The sequence below is a fragment of the Diceros bicornis genome, chromosome 17, assembly GCF_020826845.1.
Source record: "Diceros bicornis minor isolate mBicDic1 chromosome 17, mDicBic1.mat.cur, whole genome shotgun sequence".
Lineage (NCBI taxonomy): Eukaryota > Metazoa > Chordata > Mammalia > Perissodactyla > Rhinocerotidae > Diceros > Diceros bicornis.
The window spans coordinates 42,052,835-42,075,922 of record NC_080756.1 but is presented as its reverse complement, the minus strand read 5'-3'; the positions used below and the strand labels follow the sequence as shown (position 1 = coordinate 42,075,922).

Below are 23,088 nucleotides of genomic sequence, written 5' to 3'. Positions count from 1 at the left end.
AACAGAGGCAGTAAATCTCCTTGGGTGAAAACTCCTGAATGAGTTATTAACACAGAGATTTGTTTGTGGAAAGAAGTTCAGGAAAAAAGATGTGATCAATTCAGGAGAGAAAGGCTTAGTTTGCAAACGATGCTGCAGAGAGGATATTCTGCCATCTATGATGAGAGAAGTTGAGAGAAGACAGTGTTATATAAAGGGTAACAAAGGTGATGTTATAGAAAACAAACATTTTGGAAATAGAAATGTTGGTTTGTGTATGTACATTCCAGCTCATTTGCAGTGATTCTAGACTTAAAAATTTAACCTGATTAGCAGGACAGTGGCCATGGAAGTCAGAATTCACTAAAGAGTATGTTACAACACACCTGCTGGATCAACTAGTCCTGAAAATGGATAGTGCTGGAGTCTCAGGCCCATACTTGGCTGTTGCTGGTAATTGATGATGTGCACAAGAGAATGAATAAAATCAGAAATGAAAGAGAAGTTACAACTGATACCACAGAAATACAAAAGATCATAAGAAATTACTATGAACAATTATACACCAACAAATTAGACAACCTAGAAGAAATGGATAAATTCCTGGAAACATACAATCTTTAAAACTGAATCAGGAAGAAATAGAAAATCTGAACAGACTGATTACTATTAATGAAATTGAATCAGTAATAAAAAATTCACAGCAAACAAAAGTCCAGGATCAGACAGCTTCACAGGTGAATTCTACCAAACATTTAAAAGAGAGTTAATACCAATCTTTTTCAAACTATTCCAAAGAACTGAAGAGGAAGGATCACTCCCAAACTCATTCTATGAGGCCAGCATTACCCTGATACCAAAACCAGATAAAGACATTACAAAAAAAGAAAATTACAGGCCAATACCCCTGATGAACGTAGATGCAAAAATTCTCAACAAAATATTAGCAAACTGAATTCAACAACACAAGAAAAGGGTCATACACCATGATCAAGTGGAATTTTTTCCAGTAATGCAAAGATAGCTCAATATCCACAAATCAATCAATGTGATACACCACATTAACAAAACAAAAGATAAAAATCATATGATCATCTCAGTAGATGCAGAAAACAGTATTTGACAAAATTCAACATCCATTTGTGATAAAAATCTTCAACAAGGTGGGTATAGAGGGAATATACCTCAACATAATAGAGGCCATATATGACAAACCCACAGCTAACATCAGCTTTTCCTCTAAGATCAGGAATAAGGCAAGGATGCCCACTCTCACCACTGTTATTCAACATGGTATTGGAGATCTTAGCTATAGCAATCAGACAAGAAAAAGAAAAGGCATCCAAATTAGAAAGGAAGAAGTAAAACTGTCCTAATTGCAGATGACATGATACTATATATAGAAAACCCTAAAGACTCTTCCAAAAAAATATTAGAACTAATAAGTTAATTCAGTGAAGTTGCAGGATACAAAATCAATATACAGAAATCAGTTGCATTTCTATACACTAACAACAAACTATCAGAGAAATTAAGAAAAAAGTCCCATTTATAATTATGTCAAACAAAATAAAATGCCTAGGAATAAGTTTAACCAAGGAAGTGAAATACCTGTATTCTGAAAACTATAAGACATTGACAAAAGAAATTAAAGATGATACAAATAAATGGAAAGATATACCCAGCTCATGGACTGGAAGAAATAATGTTAAAATGTCCATACTATGTAAAGCAATATACAGATTCAGTGTAATCCCTATTAAAATACCAATGGCATTTTTCACAGAACTAGAACAAATAATCCTAAAATTTGTATGGAACCACAGAAGACCCCAAATAGCCAGAGCAGTTTTGAGAAAGAAGAACAAAACTGGAGGAGTCACGGTTCCTGATTTCAAACTATACTACAAAACTATAGTAACCAAAACAATATGGTATTGCCACAAAAACAGACACATAGATCAATGGATTAGAATAGAGAGCCCAGAAATAAACCCACACCTATATGGCCAATTAATCTATAGCAAAAGAGGCAACAATATACAATAGGGAAAAGACAGTCTCTTTGATAAATAGTGTTGGAAACACTGGACAGATACGTGCAAAAGAATGAAACTGGACCACTTTCTTACACCATCTACAAAAATAAACTCAAAATGGATTAAAGGCTTAAGTGTAAGACCTGAAACCATAAAACTCCTAGAAGAAAATATAGGTAGTAAATTCTTTGACATTGGTCTTAGCAATATTATTTTGCTAAGGCAAGAGCAACAAAAGCAAAAATAAACAAATGGGACTGCATCAAACTAAAAAGCTTTTGCACAGTGAAGGAAATCAACAAAACAAAAAGGCAACCTACTGAATGTGTGAAGATATTTGCAAATGATATATCCAATAATCGGTTAATATCCAAAATATATAAAGAACTCATAGAATTCAATATCAAAAAAACAAACAATCCAATTAAAAATTGGGCAGAAACAATCAGAATCCCAATGACATTCTTGATGGAAATAGAAAAAAGAATGCTAAAATTCATATGGGGCAACAAAAGACTCCGAATAGCTAAAGCAATCCTAAGAAAAAAGAACAAAACTGGAGGCATCACAATCCCTGACTTCAAAACATACTACAAAGCAATAGTAATCAAAACAGCATGGTACTGGTACAAAAACAGACACACAGATCAATGGAACAGAATTGAAAGCCAAGAAATAAAACCACACATATACGGACAGCTAATTTTCGACAAAGGAGCTAAGAACATACAATGGAGAAAGGAAAGTCTCTTCAATAAATGGTGTTGGGAAAACTGGACAGCTACATGCAAAAGAATGAAAGTGGACCATCTGCTATCGCCATTCACAAAAATTAACTCAAAATGGATCAAAGACCTGAAGGTGAGACCTGAAACTATAAAACTCATAGAAGAAAATATAGGCAACACACTATTTGACATTGGTCATAAAGGAAGCTTTTCGGATGACATGCCTACCCAGACTAGGGAAACTAAAGAAAAAATAAGCAAGTGGGACTTTATCAGATTAAAGAGCTTCTACAAGACAAACGAAACCAGAATCAAGATGAACAGACAACCCACCAGCTGGGAGAAAATATTTGCAAAACATGTATCTGACAAGGGGTTAATCTCCATAATATATAAAGAGCTCACACAACTGAACAACAACAACAAAAAACCTGATCAAAAAATGGGCAGAGGAAATGAACAGACACTTCTCCAAAGAAGATATACAGATGGCCAATAGGCACATGAAAAGATGTTCAACATCACTAATCATCAGGGAAATGCAAATCAAAACAACACTAAGATATCACCTCACGCCCGTTAGAATGGGTATAATCACCAAGACAGAAAACAACAAATGTTGGAGAGGATGTGGAGAAACAGGAACCCTCTGGTGGGAATGCAAACTGGTGCAGCCTCTATGGAAAATGGTATGGAGATTCCTCAAAGAATTAAAAATAGAAATACCCTATGATCCAGCTATCCCATTACTGGGAATCTATCCAAAGAACCTGAAATCAACAATCCAAAGAGGCTTATGCACCCCTATGTTCATGGCAGCATTATTCACTATAGCCAAGAAGTGGAAGCAACCTAAGTGTCCCTCAACTGATGACTGGATCAAGAAGATGTGGTATATATATACAATGGAATACTACTCAGCCATAAAAAAAGACAAAATTGTCCCATTTGCAACAACATGGATGGGCCTGGAGGGTATTATGTTAAGTGAAATAAGCCAGAAAGAGAAAGACAAACACTGTATGATCTCACTCATATGTGGAATATAAACCAACACATGGACAGAGAAAACTGTATTGTGGTTACCAGGGGCCATGGGGGTAGGGGGTGGGCACAAGGGGTGAAGGGAGACATATATATGGTGATGGACAAACAAAAATGTACAATCCAAGATTTCACAATGTTATAAACTATTAACACATCAATTAAAAAAAAAATTGGGCAGAAGACCTGAATAGACATTTTTCCAAAGAAGACATACAGATGACCAACAGACACATGAAAAAATGCTCAACATCATTGATCATCAGGGAAATGCAAATCCAAGCCACAATGAGATATCAGCTCACACCTTCATAATGGCTGTTATCAAAAAGACAAGAAGTTAGAAGTGCTGGCAAGGATGTGGAGAAAAGGGAACCTTCGTGCACTGTTGGCGGGAATGTAAATTGGTGCAACAACTCTGGAAAACAGTGTGGAGCTTCCTCAAAAAAAATTAAAAATAAAACTACCATACGATCCAGCGATTCCACTTTTGGATATTTATCTGAAGAAAACAGAAGCACTAATTTCAAAAGATATGTGCACCCCTATGTTCATTGCAGCATTATTTACATTAACCCAGACATGGATAAAGAAGATGTGGTTCAAAAAAAAATGAAATCCTCTCATTTGCAACAACATGGATGGATCTAGAGGGTATTATGCTAAGTGAAATAAGCCAGACAGAGAAAAAAGAATACTGCATGATTTCACTTATATGTGGAATCTAAAAAAATAGAACAAATGAACAAACAAAACAGAAACAGACTCATAGATACAGAGAACAAAATGGTGGTTGCTAAGGGGGAGAGGAGTGAAAGGAAGGGTGAAATAGGTAAAGGGGATCAAAAAGTACAAACTTCCAGTCATAAAATAAATGAGGCATGGAGATGTAACGTATAGCATAGGGAATATAGTCAAGAATATTGTAATAACTTTGTATGGTAACAGATGGTTATTAGTCTTACCAGGGTGATCATTTTATAATGTATGTAAATGTCAAATCACTATGTTGTACACCTGAAACTAATACAGTATTGTGTGTCAACTATATTTCAATAACAATAAATAAAAAATAAATAAAACAGACCAAAAAATCCAGCTTGATTAAATAATTCACTTTTACAAAATTAAATTTTTTAATAATTAAAATAGCGCTCGTCACCAAGGGGAGGGTTTCATTAGGATTTTTTTTCTAGAACTTTCTCTGAAAATTTTAACCTGACAAATGTTTATTCTTAGCATTAATCTTGATTGTTTTCAGAGTTGTGTAGTTTTCATATTCTTTGCCTCAGGACAGTTACTTGTTTACCAGTTTGCAGGTAAGCTGCATTTGGAATATTAATGGTTAACTGGCAGGAGATAAAACCAGGCAGGTATAACTCCTTGTCGAGAAATAAATTTGGAAACAATCCTGAAAATGCAAAGGAAGATCTTGCCTTTGAAAGTGAGTATGACTCTGGGACTGAGCAGAAATGGCTTGATGCAGGTGTGATGGCAGGCTGTTCTCTTATTTTTGGGTGAGATCAGTTTGGAGAGTTTGGCTTTAATCATTTTATAGGCAGAAAAGCCACAGGAAACATTCTGATAAGGCAAAAAATGTGCAACAATGCTATTTTTAAAATATTGAAGCCAGGTGGTCTTTTGTTTATCCTTAAGATTTGCTTAGAGTTGGTGTCCCTCTAGAAAACACTGATCAAGTGCTCTACCAAGGACTGCATGGCTGGCCAACTGCTAAGCCCTTTCATTCATTCATTCATTCATGCACCAGATATTTGGTAGATATCTTGTGTGTGGCTCTGTGAAAGAGCCTTGGAATAGAGCAGGCAACAAGACAATTATGTAGTACCTACCCTGGTGTAGTTTAGTTTATGATCTCATGGGGCAGAAAGACATTAAACAGCTATGAAGAAAACATAGAGAGTGCAATAAAATAATAAAAGAGGGCATCTAGTCTGCTCTGGATATGACATTTTGCTGAGGCTGAGAACATAGTAGTTATACAATAAATAATTTTTGATTGATTTGATGCCAGTAGCATTATTATAGGCCTAAAGTTTTTGAAAATTCTTTAATTCATAAAGTTTTACTTGTCAAATATCCCATCTTTTCTTGGCTCTCCAAATAACTACCCTAAAAAAGAATAGGTATGTGCCTCTAACAAAAATCTAGGAAATGCCCCACAAGTCCCAATCCAAGGAAAATATAACTAAAGGAAATTAAAAAGATGAGGTCAAATGGATAGCTTTCTTTTTGGACTGCTGCCATATTTTTATTTTACCCATCATCATTTGGGTCTTGAGAAAGATTTGAGCAGCTTCTCATTGATGTGGTTGTTGTATAGATAATTGTATGTTCTAGGAATAATTTTGTGAACCTTATTTCCTCCACACAAATCAACTGGTTAATATTCAAGCGTATTTGGAATGAGAAAGTTGACCTGCTGGGATCCCAAATTTGTAACTTGTTGCATGAATTTGAGTAAATCTTAATCTCACTGAGTCTCAACTTTCTCATCTGAAAAATAGGCATCTTTCATTATTGCTGTCAGAATTAAATGAGATAATATATGGAAATTGCCTATTACAGTATCTGGATCGTGATAGTTTCTTAAACTTTAGGCTTCCCCAGTTGAAAAGGGATTTAGCTCATGATAGATGTACAATAAATGTCAAGTTCTTTTTTTCCTGAATTTTATTATTAAAGAGCAGTTATTAGATGAGGCGTTATTTTGGTAATTTCAGAGAAGAAGATAATTACTCTACAGAACGGGACAGGAAAAAAATCAAAACTCCTATCCCAAGAAAAAATATTTTAGGCCGCCGTAAGATATAAAGAGTTTGGCATAATCACTAGATGCCCAAATTTTAAAAATATACTTCACTGTTTCATAGAAGTTGTTGGATTAAGTATGTGACATACTTTATAGATTATTAAGTATGTGACATATATATATATATAATAGATGGTATACTATGTGCTGGGCCTGGTACTTGGCACACATTGTATTTATGTAGCCTATGGATTGTGAAAATATAGCTTCCTTTCTCTTTCAAATATTACTTTATTCTGCGTTAGAAAGTGCTCTGTTATTCCAGCTTCCAGAGGGATTTTGGAACAGAGTTAGGTGGTACCTAAGAGGACATCAAATTGCTAATTACTGAAGTAATGATTATCAAATAATAAACATAGTAATTCCTTGTTTTCTGTCGAATTCTGTACTTTGCAAAGAACTTTCACATAATTAACTTTTTGACCCTCACAACAATCCATTAAGGCAGGTATCATACAGATTTCTTTTTCTTCCCCTTCTCCCCCTCTCCCTCCTTTTTCTTCTCTTTTTCCTTTTCCTTCTTTTTAATGAGAAAACTGGGCCTTAGGGAATATAAAGGACTTTCCCAAAGGTATATGCACAAGAAATAGAAGAACTGGGGACTTGAACACATGTTTCTATAGACCCCCAGCCAATTTATCCACTGCTTGCTCTGTCTAAGGTAAACTGGTCACGTCCACTCATTTCCCATACAACTTCTTCATGAAAGAAGACTGTGCCCAATTTTAGTCTCTTTCCACCTTCAGAAGTTACTTTTCTTTTGTCTTTGGAACATTCTCCAGATAGAAATCACTGAGGACAGAGATACTTAGGCCATAATGCTGTGTGGTTTAATCAGTAGCCTGTAAATGCTGCAGGAGCAGTAGCTTAGATATTCCTACTCACAGGAGCCTTGTTCCTTTCAATTCTTGAAATCTTGAGCCAGAGTTATTGAGATGGGCAGTGAAGGTAAGCCTCTGTTTCTGGAAGAGGAACTCTGACATAAATACTTCACTTACCAGGCATTGTCTGAATCTTAAAATGGTGTCATTTGTAGTGGTCGTCAACAAACAATGTTCTATTCCAGCCATTTAATAATTTGCTCAATAATTACTTTGTTGCTAATGATGGTCTTGTTGGGACATGCGGAGTTTAAGGTGATCTTGAATCTGCATCCGGAGTCTTCTTAAAGAAAGAAAAAAGGGTATAGTCCATCATTCTCCTATAAACTCTGCACTTGATAGCACTGATTTCCACGGTTGCATTCTGAGTAAGTCTTTGGGTCAGTTTCCCCTTACTGTTATATATGTTCTTTCATTATTAATTTAGAGTGTTGAAGTGATGACTTGAATGTGGATTAACCATGCTTAGTTGCAGTTTTGTTTTATCTGTGATTTGGAATTCAGTCATTACCTTTCTCTACCTCATTAACCCATTAATCAAGAGTTGACTGCATAGATTTTTTGGCTGGAAAAGTTAACTGCTTCCAAATCATAGAGATGACTTCTCTCTGTGACTTCAAATAGTAGTTTCAAATATCAAAGAGTTTCCAGGCAAGCCAAGATGTACTTGAACAATAGAGGTCAGTCTGCTGTGGTAGCTCAGTCTTGCGGTTCTCTGCCTTGACTGGAAGTTATAAAGCTGGAGCCAGAACCAAGACATTATGTCTCCTTCAGAGAAATCCTAAGTATACATTAGTCAGAAATTAAATAAATCCCATTTGGCAAGGGCATGAAAAATGTCCTAGAGTCTTGAATATATTTAAATGCCATAAATGGTGAAATTTGCAGCTCATTAAAGATGAGGAAATGATTTAAATAACAAAACCCCAAACTTCAAACTCACTGTTATTTTCTTTTCCCACCTTCAATTTCCAGCCAGCAAATAGTGTCATAGGAAAACAATCTTGTGGTTCAACTCCCTGCTGCAAAAGAAGTACATTCAAGTTATCTTAAACTAATTCCTTCAAATGAGTGTCTAACTGATTGTTAAAAACCTCTGAGGGAGATTCCATAAACTCCTTTGGTAAACTCTAGCAACGTTTGAATGACCTTGCAGTTAAAAGGTGGTTCCCAATATGTAAACTGAACTTCCTTGCTGATGTCAGAATATCATCAATGAATTTGTTTTTGTGCATATCAGAGATGGAAAAGGTCTATTTTGAGACTGCATGAGAAGTACATAAAACCACACTTTTGCATTTACTAAGTTATTTCTTGGAAGAGAAGAGAAGTTTTTTATTCTCTTATTCTTTCAAACACGTTGTAGGAATAGCTCCTAAATTTGTTCGTTTAGAATTCTTATTAAATAAATTATATTTGTGATACGTAATCTTTGTGTAGTAGTAACATTTATGGTGGTGTGTTGGTTTTGAAGGATCTGAGGGCAGTTTCTGTCCTGAGATTTTATGATTTCTTTAGTTATGACTGTGAATGATGGAGGTTATTCAGAAAAGCCCATTTTACCCTAAATGTTCTAGTTCTGTTTCTTGGACTATAAATAGTGCAGATAAGATTTGGACAAGTCTGTGAACTTTCCATTGACTTTATTAGAACAGTGCTTTCCACTGGTTATTCCTGAGGGGCAAGGTCAGATATGATATGAGATTGGCTCAGCATAAATATCGTGTATACTGAGTAAACGTGAGAATGAAAGCCAGAATATGAGAAATGACAGAAATTTGTAGACTTGAAATAATATTTTTAGATTCATACCATAGGTGCCCATCTACTCTGTATATGTTCCTTGGATGAACTTATCCCTTCTTGAGGTTTTTTTAATACCATTTGCATGTTATAGATTTCCAGATTTTTTGTTTTTGCCTAAACCCCTCTTCTGAGAGTCTGTACTTGGATTTTTATGAGCACTTCATACTCAGCACATCTAAAATTGAATCTTCCACTCAAACCTGCCCTTTTCTGTCTTAGCGAATGGTACCACCATTCATCCATTCAGTTGTTCAAGCAAGAGACTTTTCTCCATTTCATATACCTATATTAGTTAGGACTAGGCTTTACTCTAACTTATAGAAAGTTTCTATTAATAGTAGCTTAAACATGATAGAACTGCACATAAACTGACTGCACATAAAAATCTAGCTTAGTACTTGAAGATTAACATGGTACTCCATAATATGAGGGACAAAGGTTCCTTATATCTTATTGCCTTGTCTTGGATGGTGGCATCTGAAGTCCAGGCACCAGGTTGGAGGAAGGAAGAAAGAAGAGAGCAAAGGGCATATATGCTCTATCTCATCAGAAAGCTTCCCAGAAGCTGTTACATAAATACTTCTGCTTACCATCCCATTGACCTGAATTTAGTCATATGACTATACATAGCTGCAAAGGGAAAGTGGAAGCTACAGTCTCCATTCTGGGAAGTTGTGTGCCAAACCTCAAATTGGAGACTCTTATCACCATTGGAAAAGGGGAAAATGCATATTGGGGGACAAAATTTTGGACTCCCAAATATTTATAAACACACTTCCGTTCACTCATAGAACACCATCAGCTATAAGAAAGATAACCCCCAAATTCCATAAAGTTACTCATCCAACTCAAAGTCCTTGATCTCTTGATATGCCTGGTGTTCTCCATCAGGGCCAGATGAAGCTTGTTGTGGCTTGGTAACCTAAAAATTAAAAGACATTCTATTTGTCCCATGAGCACTCAAAATCTAATGGTAGAGAAGTAGCATAACTGCTATGAAGTTTCCCATTCAGAAAAGAGAAATGAGAAATGCATAGAAGTCACTATCCATCACAATTATCAAATTCTGCTGGACAGAAATTATGGAGTCTCATCTCTGGCATTAGAAAATCTTCTTGATTAGTCTCTCTGGTGGCTCCTGGCTTTGCCTTCTGAGAGGAATTTCCCGGTTTATATTCTCTGTGACTCCTGACTTTGTTCTCGGGGAGGTTCTTTTTCACTCCACTCTCCTCCGTGGCTGCATTGGAGTACATGCTCCTTGAAGAAGTGAAACTTTCATAGTCCATTTCTTGCAGGTGTAGATTAGGTGGCCCAGCGGTTGCTTTGTGGGCAGGAGGGAGTAGTGGAAAGATGCATAGGGGCGAATTTTCCTAAATCTTTTACTTCCTTTGTTAAGTTCATTCCTAAGTATTTTGTTGGTTTTGATTCTATTGTGAATGGGATAGTTTTCTTTATTTCTTTTTCAGATATTTCATCATTTGTGTAAAGGAAGGCAACTGAATTCTGTATGTTGATTTTGTATCCCACAACTTTACTGAAATAATTGATTAGTTCCAATAGTGTTTTTGTTGACTCTGGGGTTTTCTGTATATAAAATCGTATCATCAGCAAATAGTAACAATTTTACTTCTTCCTTTTTGATTTGGATGCATTTTATTTCCTTGTCCTGCCTAATTGCTCTGGCTAGGACTTCCAGTACTATATTGAATAGGAGTGGTAAGAGTGGGCATCCTTGTCTTGTCCCTGATCTTACAGGAAAAACTTTCAGTTTTTCTCCAGTGAATATAGTATTAGCTGTGGGTTTGTCATATATGGCGTTTATTATGTTGAGGTATGTTCCTTTTATACCCAATCTGTTAAGGGTTCTTATCATGAAAGTATGTTGTATTTTGTCAAAAGCTTTTTCTGCATCTTTTGAGATGATCGTGTGATGTTTATCTTTCATTTTATCGATATGATGTATTCCATTTATTGATTTGTGTGTGTTGAATTTTCCTAGAAAAAATGAGAGGAGAGAGAAAATGAGAAGTGAGAGAAAAAAGCCAATGATTGTACTCCTGGGAACATCAACATTTAAGAGGTAGATGGAGAATGGGGACCTGACAAAGAACAGAGAGAGAAAATGGTCAGGAATAGAAGAACCATGAAACCATGAAGGTGTGATGTCTTGTAAGTCACAAGAAGTGAGAATTGCAAGAAAGAGGATGTGTTCTAAAATATGTATTTTTAGAGTGGTCAAAAAATACACAAATTGAAGTGTCCATAAGATTTGGTAATTAGGAGTCATTTGAGACCATACAAAGCAATAGCTGTTCCACTGGAGAGCTGGTGGGCACAAAACCTGCCTGTGGTGGGTGTAGGAGTGTAAGGAAGAAACAGAGAAAGCAAGTTTGAATCTGGTTATAAAGAGAATGGGAGGTGCAGGGGAAAATCAGGAAGCTGAGATTCATTCAAATTCTCAGATATTTTTTAAGAAGGTAGAATTTCAACTTGCAAGACAATAGGGGACATGTGATCGTATTCTACTCTGTTCCCTCTCTTAGCTCTGGATCAGTTGATGTGCTCCATTATGGCAGGTGGTATTGACTGGGAATTTAGTTTTAGTATTATTTTTTTCTTCCCTTGCAAGGTAGTTGGAAGAGTTGAAGAGGAGAGGCTTGGCCAAAGCTCGGGAAATTTATAAACTGTGGAGGAAAAAGAGAAAGGCTTTGATATGCAGAAATATTTATTGAAGAGCATTACTTTATAACAAGATCAATTAAACATACCTATTTATTATGTGCAAGGCACAGTGCCTGGCACCAATACAATGAACCTTCCCTGGAAGAAGAAGCTATCTTTGTAATTCAAACTCCCCTGCAGTCAAGTTTAATGAAATGACTCTCATTTGAGTCCCTAGTATGATGATCCACGTAGGAAAATTCTCTTAGAATTTGGTGGTAGCGTTAACCGTGTCTTTCCTGAGAAATTTCCCTTGTCTTTTCTTCTAGATAATAATACTAGCTAACATACTTAGACATCTCCCGTGTGCCAGGAACTATGTCAGACACTTCACCTACCTTTTCTCTGGACATTCTCGCAATGTCTCTTTGAAGAAAGTACATAATTCCCTTGGTGAAGTGAGTAACAGTCTGTTAAATTTTCCTCTCTTTTTGGTTGCCAGCAAGCTTACAGCAGGGTTTTAAACCCAATCATAGTAACTATACTGACCTCTCCATTTTTTTTTTAGTGTAAAAGACATTTATTTTGCCTTAAGTTTTTAATCAGAATTTATAAGCATTCAGATAGGATGACTCAATTTTAGTTTAAGGGTGCTGACATGTCTATATCTATATATCTATATCTCTTTGACTATTTTTCACGTTATTTTCTTCTCTAACCTTTTTATCCTTAAAAATAGTCTTACAGTAGTACTCCTTTATCCACAGTTTCACTTTCTGCAGTTTTAGTTACCTGTGATCAACTGTGGTCCAAAAATATTAAATGGAAAATTTCAGAAATGAACAAAAAGTTTTAAATTGCATGCTGTTCTGAGTAGTGTGATGAAATCGTGCACTATCCCGCTGCATCCGGCTCAGGATGTGACTCATCCCTTTGTCCAGTGTGTCCACGCTGTACACACCGCTTCTTGCCCGTTAGTCACTTAGTCCCCATTTTAGTTATCAGATTGACTGTCGTGGTATCACAGTGCTTGTGTTTACTTAGTAATAGCCCCAAAACACAAGAGTAGTGATGCAGGCAGTTTGGATATGCCGAAGAGAAGACGTAAAGTGCTTCCTTTAAGTGAAAAGGTGAAAGTTCTCAACTTAATAAGGAAAGAAAAAATATTGTGTCCTGAGGTTACTAAGATCTATGGTAACTTTTATTTCAGTATATTGTTATAATTGTTCTACTTTATTGGTTATTGTTGTTAATCTTTTACTGTGCCTAATTTATAAATTAAACTTTATCATGGGTATGTATGTATAGGGAAAACATAGTATATACAGGGCTCAGTACTATCCACGGTTCTAGGCAGCCACTGGGGCTCTTGGAATGTGTTCCCAGAGGATAAGGGGGGACTACTGTATTCGTCATTTTTTAGTCATCAAATATATTTTTGAAGAGAAACAGTATAAAATAATTGAATTTTACATTTAATTGCATTCAGATAGTGCTATTCTATTACAATTATGAGTTGAGTTCCTAATTTGAATCTTAGACTGTTAATATTTTCACTAATTAAATGATGACACAAACAACTACTATAACTTATGCTCCTTTAGATCAAGTTTGTCTCTATACATTTTATAACATTTGCAACCATATAAGACATTTTACATTTAAGTGTTTGGGAGAGAATTAGTAAAAAAAAAAAAAGAAAAAAAGGATGTTTAAAATGCAAATTAGAGCAAACAATTGTGAGAAAAAAGTGATGCTCCTATATTAATTTTCCTGGGAGATTTTTGGTCTAAGGAAGCCTTTTCTCTGATTCTAGACTTTGAACAGTTTTCTGTTGTTAAAATATAATTATGGAATAGTTTTTGTAAGCCATGTATTTAAAATAATGCTTCGGCATTAATTCTTATGTTCTGTAGAATTTCCATTGAGAAATTTCAATGAAATTTTACATAACACAACCTTTGGATGACTTTCAGGCTGTCTATATGCATGCAGCTTATTTGGCCAACTGTATTTGATCAACCTGAGTAAGTATGATTTACCACCTGAGAGATTAAGAAACTAACCTTAATTGCCTCGTTTGTATTTAATTTCAACATATATAATAAAAATGAAATGTATAATATAAAATACTTTCTAATATTAATCATTAGTCATTTTAAGATAACTAAGGATGAATAACATTATCAAGTTTCAGCATCAGATGAATTATGATTCTGAGAAGTTGATTATAGAGATACTTGCCTTGAAATCCAAGATTATTCCAATTTAAAATAAGTTGGGACATTTTTCTCAATATAGAATAAATTGGAAGGCATATGTATTGGATTGGATTGTAAATATTTAACACAACTCCATCAGTTAACCGCTCTCCACTAGGATGGAAGACCTTATATAGGTCTCCAAATTATAATTCCAGAACAAAATGATCCATCACCCAGATCATTCTTCGTCAACAAATGTGTAAGCAACTTTTTCATATACTTACTTGGAAATAGCAGTAAAATACATGAACAAATAGCTTGTTGCATTACTATTTATTGAGTACCCTCTACATGCAAGGCACAGTGTTGGTACTTTGGGGATAAAAAGATACATCAAACTTAGGGATGGGCCCGGTGGGGTAGCAGTTAAGTGCGTGTGCTCTGCTGCGGTGGCCTGGGGTTTGTAGGTTCAGATCCTGGGCACGCACCGACACACCACTTGTCAAGACATGCTGTGGTGGCGTTGCATATAAAGTAGAGGAAGATGGGCATGGATATTAGCCCAGGGCCAGTCTTCCTCAGCAAAAAGAGGAGGATTGGCATGGATGTTAGGTCAGGGCTGATCTTCCTCACACACACACAAAAAATACATCAAACTTAAACCCTACACTCATAGAGGTGTCAGTTTAATGGGGAAAATTAGACTTGTTCACAAAATACATAAGGCCCTAATATAAGAGCGGATGAAGGGCCCTGGGACTTAAGAATTTATATATCCTGAATCTCCAAAAATATTTGATATGACCAAGTTACAAGTGACTAACCATAGAGTTTGAAAACAAAGAGAAACAATTACAAAAATGATTATGTGAAAATCATGATTATGATAGAAAACGTTAAAAATATATATAACTAGTTCATTGAACATTGTAAACTTCGTGGGCTACAAATAGAAATGATTCTATTTTCTCTGATCACTTCTGCCGTGTCATGGTAAATTTCTTCTTTACATTGCTTAACAACAACGCTTTGTACCTATCTCATATTTTCCAGTCACTTTCAGTTATTCAACACTCCGTCTGGCCCAGTGTGAAGCGTATTCAATTCCATGAGTATTTCCTTCTCTTCCCTCAGCATCAGCCAGGTTTAGGCCCCAAAGACTCTTCTTTTTCCTCTTCCTAGTAGGGAGTAGAGATGGCAGGATGGGGAGGGATATGGTTTGTCTCTGGGTCACCTCCTCCTCTCCCTTTTTTGGGGGGTCTTTGGTCCCTCAGGTATGTTAGGAAAACTGGGAGGAAGTATAGGAGAAATTGAGTTCTTATATTATGTATGTTATATTGGGTGTCTACTGGTATTGAGAGGGCAGCCTAGTCTTACAGTGACTCAGTCTGTTTCTTTCCTCTACTAGTCACTCCTGTTCACGTGGTGGCTTCTGTAGTGATGCTAAGTATTGTTTTCTTGGGGAAGTGTTTGGTTTCAAAGTAAAGGGTTCTTTGGGTTCCATTGGGGGCTGTGGAGCCAACATCTTTTCCTAGTGGGAGATCTGGCAGCTTCACAGCTCATGTCTCCACCTCTGTGCTGCATCATGTGGACTCACGGGAACCTCTGCTGCTGTCTTCCCTGCCTCCTAAGGGTGTAAGGAGACTGTGTGTGGGGTTGCTGTCCATCCTCATCCCAGGCACACTGTGTCAATTTTTGCCTTGTGGGAACTGGTGCTGCAGCATGCCTCCTTTCTTTGGAAATATCTAGTCCAGAAGTGGGCCTAAGTCTGTAAGTTCACATATGCCCCCTCACCCTCCATGCCATGCTCCCTCAAGAAGGCCGTCATTTTGCTCCAGTGCTAAGATCGGCATGGATCCACAGATTCTGTGGCCTCACAGGCACCCAGACGGTGAGCTGCTCTTTTATAGGCAAGTGATTCTCTGGGGGTTCTTTTTCACTTGGCTTCAGGGGCCGGAAACCCCATTCATCTTGAATAATTCACTCTTAATAACCTGGGTCATCTCTTTCATTTCTTTTCCTTTCCCTTGATTGTCTGCTTATTTGAATTAGATAGAATAGTGGTAGGGTGAAGGACTGAGTGGCAGAACTAGCTTAGCTTCTGTTTAATCAACCCTGAGGTTGTGTTTGGCTCCATTATTTTTGAGCTGCTTAGGACATTTTACTAATTACTTAATACATTTGTCCTCAATTTTGGATTCTGGTTAATTCTTGGGCAATGGGAAAAAAAATTCTTGCTCAATGTCATGTTACATAGAGAAGAAATCAAATGTCACCTATGTTTCCATACCTAACTGTGGATATTTCTGTTGTTTAAAATTTGTTTTTTTATCTTTATCATTTTATATACACTGCTTATTCAATTTTTTATCTGGCCTTTTTCCAATTAAAATTGTTGTAAAAACATTTCCTAATGTTATTGCAAACTATTTATAAAAATAATTTTCAATGTAGAAAATTATTCCATTGTATATTTGACATTGATCATTTCACTTACTAATTAATCATTACCTAGTCATTTCACAATTTTAAATCACTTAGATGGCTTCAGATAAAAAAGTATTGTAAATAATGCTGAGAAAAACATCTGTGGGCATACATATTTTTTGTCCTCTATATTGGATTATTCCGTTATAATCCAATATGATCAATACCACTTGCTTCATGAATGACAGCAGGAGTTACTGAGCTTATGTTTCTCAGAACTTTGGAAAACATTCTGTATTAAATATAGGTATAATTTGGCGTTGGTTGTACTTTCTAAATGGTAACTTCTGATCCTGGAAGAGGTCTTGAAGTTCTTCCTTTTTTTTTTTTTTTTTTTTTGATTTTTATTGATATTTTAATGGTTTCTAACATTGTGAAATTTTGGGTTGTACATTTTTGTTTGTCCATCACCCCATATATGACTCCCTTCACCCCTTGTGCCCACCCCCCACCCCCACTTCCCGGGTAACCACAGTCCAGTTTTCTCTGTCCATGTGTTGGTTTATATTCCACATATGAGTGAGATCATACAGTGTTTGTCTTTCTCTTTCTGGCTTATTTCACTTAACATAATACGCTCCAGGCCCATCCATGTTGTTGCAAATGGGACGATTTTGTCTTTTTTTATGGCTGAGTAGTATTCCATTGTATATATATACCACATTTTCTTAATCCAATCGTCAGTCGAGGGACACTTAGGTTGCTTCCACTTCTTGGCTATGGTGAATAATGCTGCAGTGAACATAGGGGTGCATAAGCCTCTTTGGATTGTTGATTTCAGGTGCGTTGGATAGATTCCCAGTAGTGGGATGGCTGGATCATAGGGCATCTCTATTTTTAATTCTTTGAGGAATCTCCATACCGTTTTCCATGGAGGCTGCACCGATTTGCATTCCCACCAGCTGTGTATGAGGGTTCCTGTTTCTCCACATCCTCTCCAACATTTGTTGTTTTTTGTCTTGGTGATTATAGCCATTCTAACGGGCGTGAGGTGGTATCTTAGTGTTGTTTTGATTTGCATTTCCCTGATGATTAGTGATGTTGAGCATCTTTTCATGTGCCTATTGGCCATCTGTATATCTTCCTTGGAGAAGTGTTTGTTCATTTCCTCTGCCCATTTTTTGATCGGGTTGTTTGTTTTTTTGTTGTTCAATTGTGTGTGTTCTTTATATATTATGGAGATCAACCCCTTGTCAGATGTATGTTTTGCAAATATTCTCTCCCAGCTGGTTGGTTGTTTGTTCATCTTGATTCTGATTTCATTTGTCTTATAAAAGCTCTTTAGTCTGATAAAGTCCCACTTGTTTATTTTTTCTTTAGTTTCCCTAGTCTGGGTAGGCATGTCATCCGAAAAGATTCCTTTAAACCCAATGTCAAATAGTGTGTTGCCTATATTTTCTTCTATGAGTTTTATAGTTTCAGGTCTCACCTTCAGGTCTTTGATCCATTTTGAGTTAATTTTTGTGAATGGCGATAGCACATGGTCCACTTTCATTCTTTTGCATGTGGCTGTCCAGTTTTCCCAACACCATTTATTGAAGAGACTTTCCTTTCTCCATTGCATGTCCTTAGCACCTTTGTCGAAAATTAGCTGTCCGTATATGTGTGGTTTTATTTCTGGGCTTTCAATTCTGTTCCATTGATCTGTGTGTCTGTTTTTGTACCAGTACCATGCTGTTTTGATTACTATTGCTTTGTAGTATGTTTTGAAGTCAGGAATTGTGATGCCTCCTGCTTTGTTCTTTTTCTTTAGGATTTCTTTAGCTATTCGGGGTCTTTTGTTGCCCCATATAAATTTTAGTATTCTTTTTTCTATTTCTGTGAAGAATGTCATTGGGATTCTGATTGGGATTGCATTGAATCTGTAGATTGCTTTAGGTAATATAGACATTTTAACTATGTTTATTCTTCCAATCCACGTGCATGGGATATCTTTCCATTTCTTTATGTCATCGTAGATTTCCCTCAATAATGTCTTGTAGTTCTCATTGTATAGGTCCTTCACCTCCTTGGTAAGATTTATTCCTAGGTATTTTATTCTTTTTGATGCAATTGTAAATGGTATTATCTTTTTGAGCTCTCTTTCTGTTAGTTCATTATTAGCATATAGAAATGCAACTGATTTTTGTAGATTGATTTTGTACCCTGCAACTTTGCTGTAGTTGTTGATTGTTTCTAACAGTTTTCCAACAGATTCTTTAGGGTTTTCTATATATACAATCATGTCATCTGCAAATAGTGAGAGTTTCACTTCTTCGTTACCTATTTGGATTCCTTTTATTCCTTTTTCTTGCCTAATTGCTCTGGCCAAAACCTCCAGTACTATGTTGAACAGGAGTGGTGAGAGAGGGCAGCCCTGCCTCGTTCCTGTTCTCAGAGGAATGGCTTTCAGTCTTTCCCCGTTGAGTATGATGTTAGCTGTGGGTTTGTCATATATGGCCTTTATTATGTTGAGGTACTTTCCTTCTATTCCTATTTTATTGAGAGTTTTTATCATAAATGGATGTTGTATCTTGTCAAATGCCTTCTCTGCGTCTATTGAGACGATCATGTGGTTTTTATTCTTTGTTTTGTTGATGTGATGTATCACGTTGATTGATTTGCGGATGTTGAACCATCCCTGCGTCTCTGGTATAAATCCCACTTGATCATGGTGTATGATCTTTTTGATATATTGTTGTATTCGGTTTGCCAATATTTTGTTGAGGATTTTTGCATCAATGTTCATCAGCGATATTGGCCTGTAATTTTCTTTCTTTGTATTGTCTTTGTCTGGTTTCGGTATCAGGGTGATGTTGGCCTCATAGAATGATTCAGGAAGTGTTCCATCTTCCTCTATTTTTTGGAATAGTTTGAGGAGGATGGGTATTAAATCTTCTTTGAATGTTTGGTAAAATTCACTGGAGAAGCCATCTGGTCCTGGACTTTTATTTTTTGGGAGGTTTTTGATTACTATTTCAATCTCTTTACTTGTGATTGGTCTATTCAGATTCTCCATTTCTTCTTGGTTCAATTTTGGGAGGTTGTATAAGTCTAAGAATTTATCCATTTCTTCTAGATTGTCCAATTTGTTGGCATATAATTTCTCATAGTATTCTCTTATAATCCTCTGTATTTCCATGGTATCCGTTGTAATTTCTCCTCTTTCATTTCTAATTTTATTTACTTGAGCCTTTTCTCTTTTTTTCTTAGTTAGCCTGGCTAAGGGTTTGTCTATTTTGTTTATCTTCTCGAAGAACCAACTCTTTGTTTCATTAATCCTTTCTACTGTTTTTTTGGTCTCAATATCATTTATTTCTGCTCTGATTTTTATTATTTCTCTCCTTCTGCTGGCTTTGGGCTTTGTTTGTTCTTCTTTTTCTAGTTCTGTTAGGTGTAATTTAAGGTTGCCTATTAGGGCTTTTTCTTGTTTGTTAAGGTGGGCTTGTATCGCTATGAGTTTCCCTCTCAGGACCGCTTTTGCTGCGTCCCATATGGTTTGATATGGCATGTTATCATTTTCGTTTGTTTCCAGATAGTTTTTGATTTCTCCTTTAATTTCATCAATGATCCATTGGTTGTTCAGTAGCATGTTGTTTAATCTCCACATTTTTGTCACTTTCCCAGTTTTTTTTCCTGGTTCATTTCCAGTTTCATAGCCTTATGGTCTGAAAAGATACTTGTTATGATTTCAATCTTCTTAAATTTATTGAGGCTTGCTTTGTTTCCCAACATATGGTCTATCCTAGAGAATGTTCCATGCGCGCTTGAGAAGAATGTGTAGTCAGCTGTTTTTGGGTGGAGTGCTCTGTATATGTCTACTAGGTCCATCTCGTCTAGTTTTTCATTTAAGTCTAATATTTCTTTACTAACTTTTTGTCTGGATGATCTATCCATTGCTGTAAGTGGGGTGTTAAGATCCCCTACTATTATTGTGTTGTTGTTGATTTCTCCTTTTAGGTTTGTTAATAGTTGTTTTATGTACATTGGTGCTCCTATGTTGGGTGCATATATATTTATAAGTGATATGTCTTCTTGATGGAGTGTCCCTTTTATCATTATATATTTCCCTTCTTTGTCTTTCTTAACCTGTTTTATCTTGAAGTCTACTTTGTCTGATATGAGTATGGCAACACCTGCTTTCTTTTGTTTGCCATTAGCTTGGAGTATTGTCTTCCATCCTTTCACTCTGAGCCTGTGCTTGTCTTTAGTGCTAAGATGTGTTTCCTGAAGGCAGCATATTGTTGGGTCTTGCTTTTTAATCCATCCTGCCACTCTGTATCTTTTGATTGGAGAGTTCAATCCATTTACATTTAGGGTAATTATTGAAATATGAGGGTTGAATGTTGCTGTTTTGTCACTTATTTTCTGGTTCTTTTGCATTTCCTTTGTTTCTTGTCCCATTTGTTTTGGACTGCCAATTCAGTTTGGTTGTTCTGTCTTATGATTCTTCTAGTTTTCTCTTTGTTTATCATATGTGGTTTTAATTTGATTATTTGTTTAGTGGTTACCTTGAGGTTTGGGCGAAAAATCTTCTGTATGAGATAGTCCATTATCTGATAGCCTCCTATTTCCTTATACTAAGTCAATTCAGTCACTTTCCTCTTCCCCTTCTAAGTTGCTCTTGTTATACTTTATTCTATCTTGTGTTGTGGCTGTGTGTTTACAGTGATGAGGTTAAATTTATTTTTGGTGAATTTCTTCCTTTGATCTTTGAGTTTAGTATTTAAGTGGTTGCTAACCTATTCCGGTAAAGATCTACTATTTCTCTGATTTTGTCTACCTACTTTTCTCCTTACTCCAAGCTTTGTGTTCCCTTTCTCTTGTTGTTTTCAGGCCTGAGGGCCTTCTTGAGTATTTCTTGTAGTGGTGGTCTCGTGGCCATGAACTCCCTTAGCTTTTGTTTATCTGGGAGAGTTACTATTTCTCCATCATATTTGAAGGATATTTTTGCTGGATAGAGTATTCTTGGCTGAAAGTTTTTGTCTTTTAGTATTTTGAATATATCATTCCAGTCTCTTCTAGCCTGAAAAGTTTCTGTTGAGAAATCCGCTGAGAGCCTGATGGGAGTTCCTTTGTACGTTATTTTTTGTTTTTGTCTAGCTGCCCTTAATATTGTTTCTTTGTCGTTGACCCTGGCTAGCCTTACCACTAGGTGTCGTGGTGAAGGCCTTTGTCTGTTAATATATATAGGAGTCCTGTTGGCTTCGCTTACTGGTATTTCCTGCTCCTTCCCCAGATTTGGGAAATTTTCAGCTATTATTTCCTTGAATAGGCTCTCTGTTCCTCTTTCCCTCTCCTCTCCCTCAGGAATACCTATAATTCTTATGTTACATTTTCTAATAGAGTCCGATATTTCTCGGAGTCTTTCTTCATTTCTTTTTAGTCTTAGTTCTCTCTCTTCTTCCATCTGGAGTATATCTGTATTCCTATCCTCTAAAGTACTAATTCTTTCCTCCATATTGTCAGCTCTGTTCTTTAAAGATTCCAGATTCTCCTTTATCTCCTCCATTGTGTTCTTCATCTCCATCAGCCCTGATAGGTTTTTCTTTATGATTTCAATCTCTTTTGTGAAGAAACTCCTAATCTCATTTAATTGTTTGTCTGTGTTGTCTCGTATTTCGTTGAGTGTTTTTATGATAGCTATTTTGAAATCTCTGTCATTTAGTTTATGGATTTCTGTGTCTTCGGGGTTGATTTCTGGGTGCTTGTCATTTTGTTTCTGGTCTGGTGATTTCATATATTTTTGCATTGTGGTTCCTGTGTTGGTTTTGATTTTCCTCATCCTGGAAGTCTCTGGTTGCAATTTCCACCTGCCGCCACTGTCTGGTGGTAAAGGGCTGTGTAGTCTAAGCCCCCTGCTCTCTGCCCCAGTTTTTCTGCTGCGATCCGCAGTTTTGTTTTGTTTTGTTTTGTTTCTTTTCCCCACTGCGATCCACGGGTCCAGTCCAGTTTATTCAGGTCTGCCTCAGACCGCTAGATCTGGTCGAGCTGCAGACTCCGGGTTGTGGGGAGGGGGGAGCTCTCTCTTTTGCCCTCTGGGTCCCTGACGTGGGAGGCTTCTCGTTTGCCCCTCTTTATCCGCTCTCTGGGTTGCTCAGATGTTGATGGTAGCCCTGTGGCTCCTCTGAGCCCTCTGTGCGGGAGTTTCCCACTGGTTGAGAGCGCCCGAAGAGCTACAGTTTCCCGCCGAGGGCCGCCCCTCCCCCCTCTCTGGGAGCCGCGCGGACCGGATCGCTGATCTGATGGGGAGGGAGCGGAGTTCTCCTTACCTCTCCCCACTTCCTCCGGGGGCCCAGCACGTTCCGCTCTCAGATGTGCGGCAGTGTGGATCCCTCCGCTCCAGCTTTTGACTGTCTGGGATTCCGTTGTTGGTCTGTGGCTGTTACTTTTGTTGTATTTTGTGGGGGAAGAATTCACGGGAAAGCTCACTCCGCCATGATGCTGACG

General features: G+C 36.8%; 1 long non-coding RNA gene across 2 annotated transcripts in view; it reads left to right on the top strand.

The window, feature by feature from the left end:
- Positions 1–23,088, top strand: part of LOC131416266 (uncharacterized) — a 110,610-nt gene that overhangs the window by 30,647 nt on the left and 56,875 nt on the right. For both annotated transcript variants that reach the window (XR_009222569.1, XR_009222570.1), the window contains exon 3: positions 11,307–11,476. This is a non-coding gene — a long non-coding RNA (uncharacterized LOC131416266). The remainder of the gene's footprint in view (positions 1–11,306; positions 11,477–23,088) is intronic.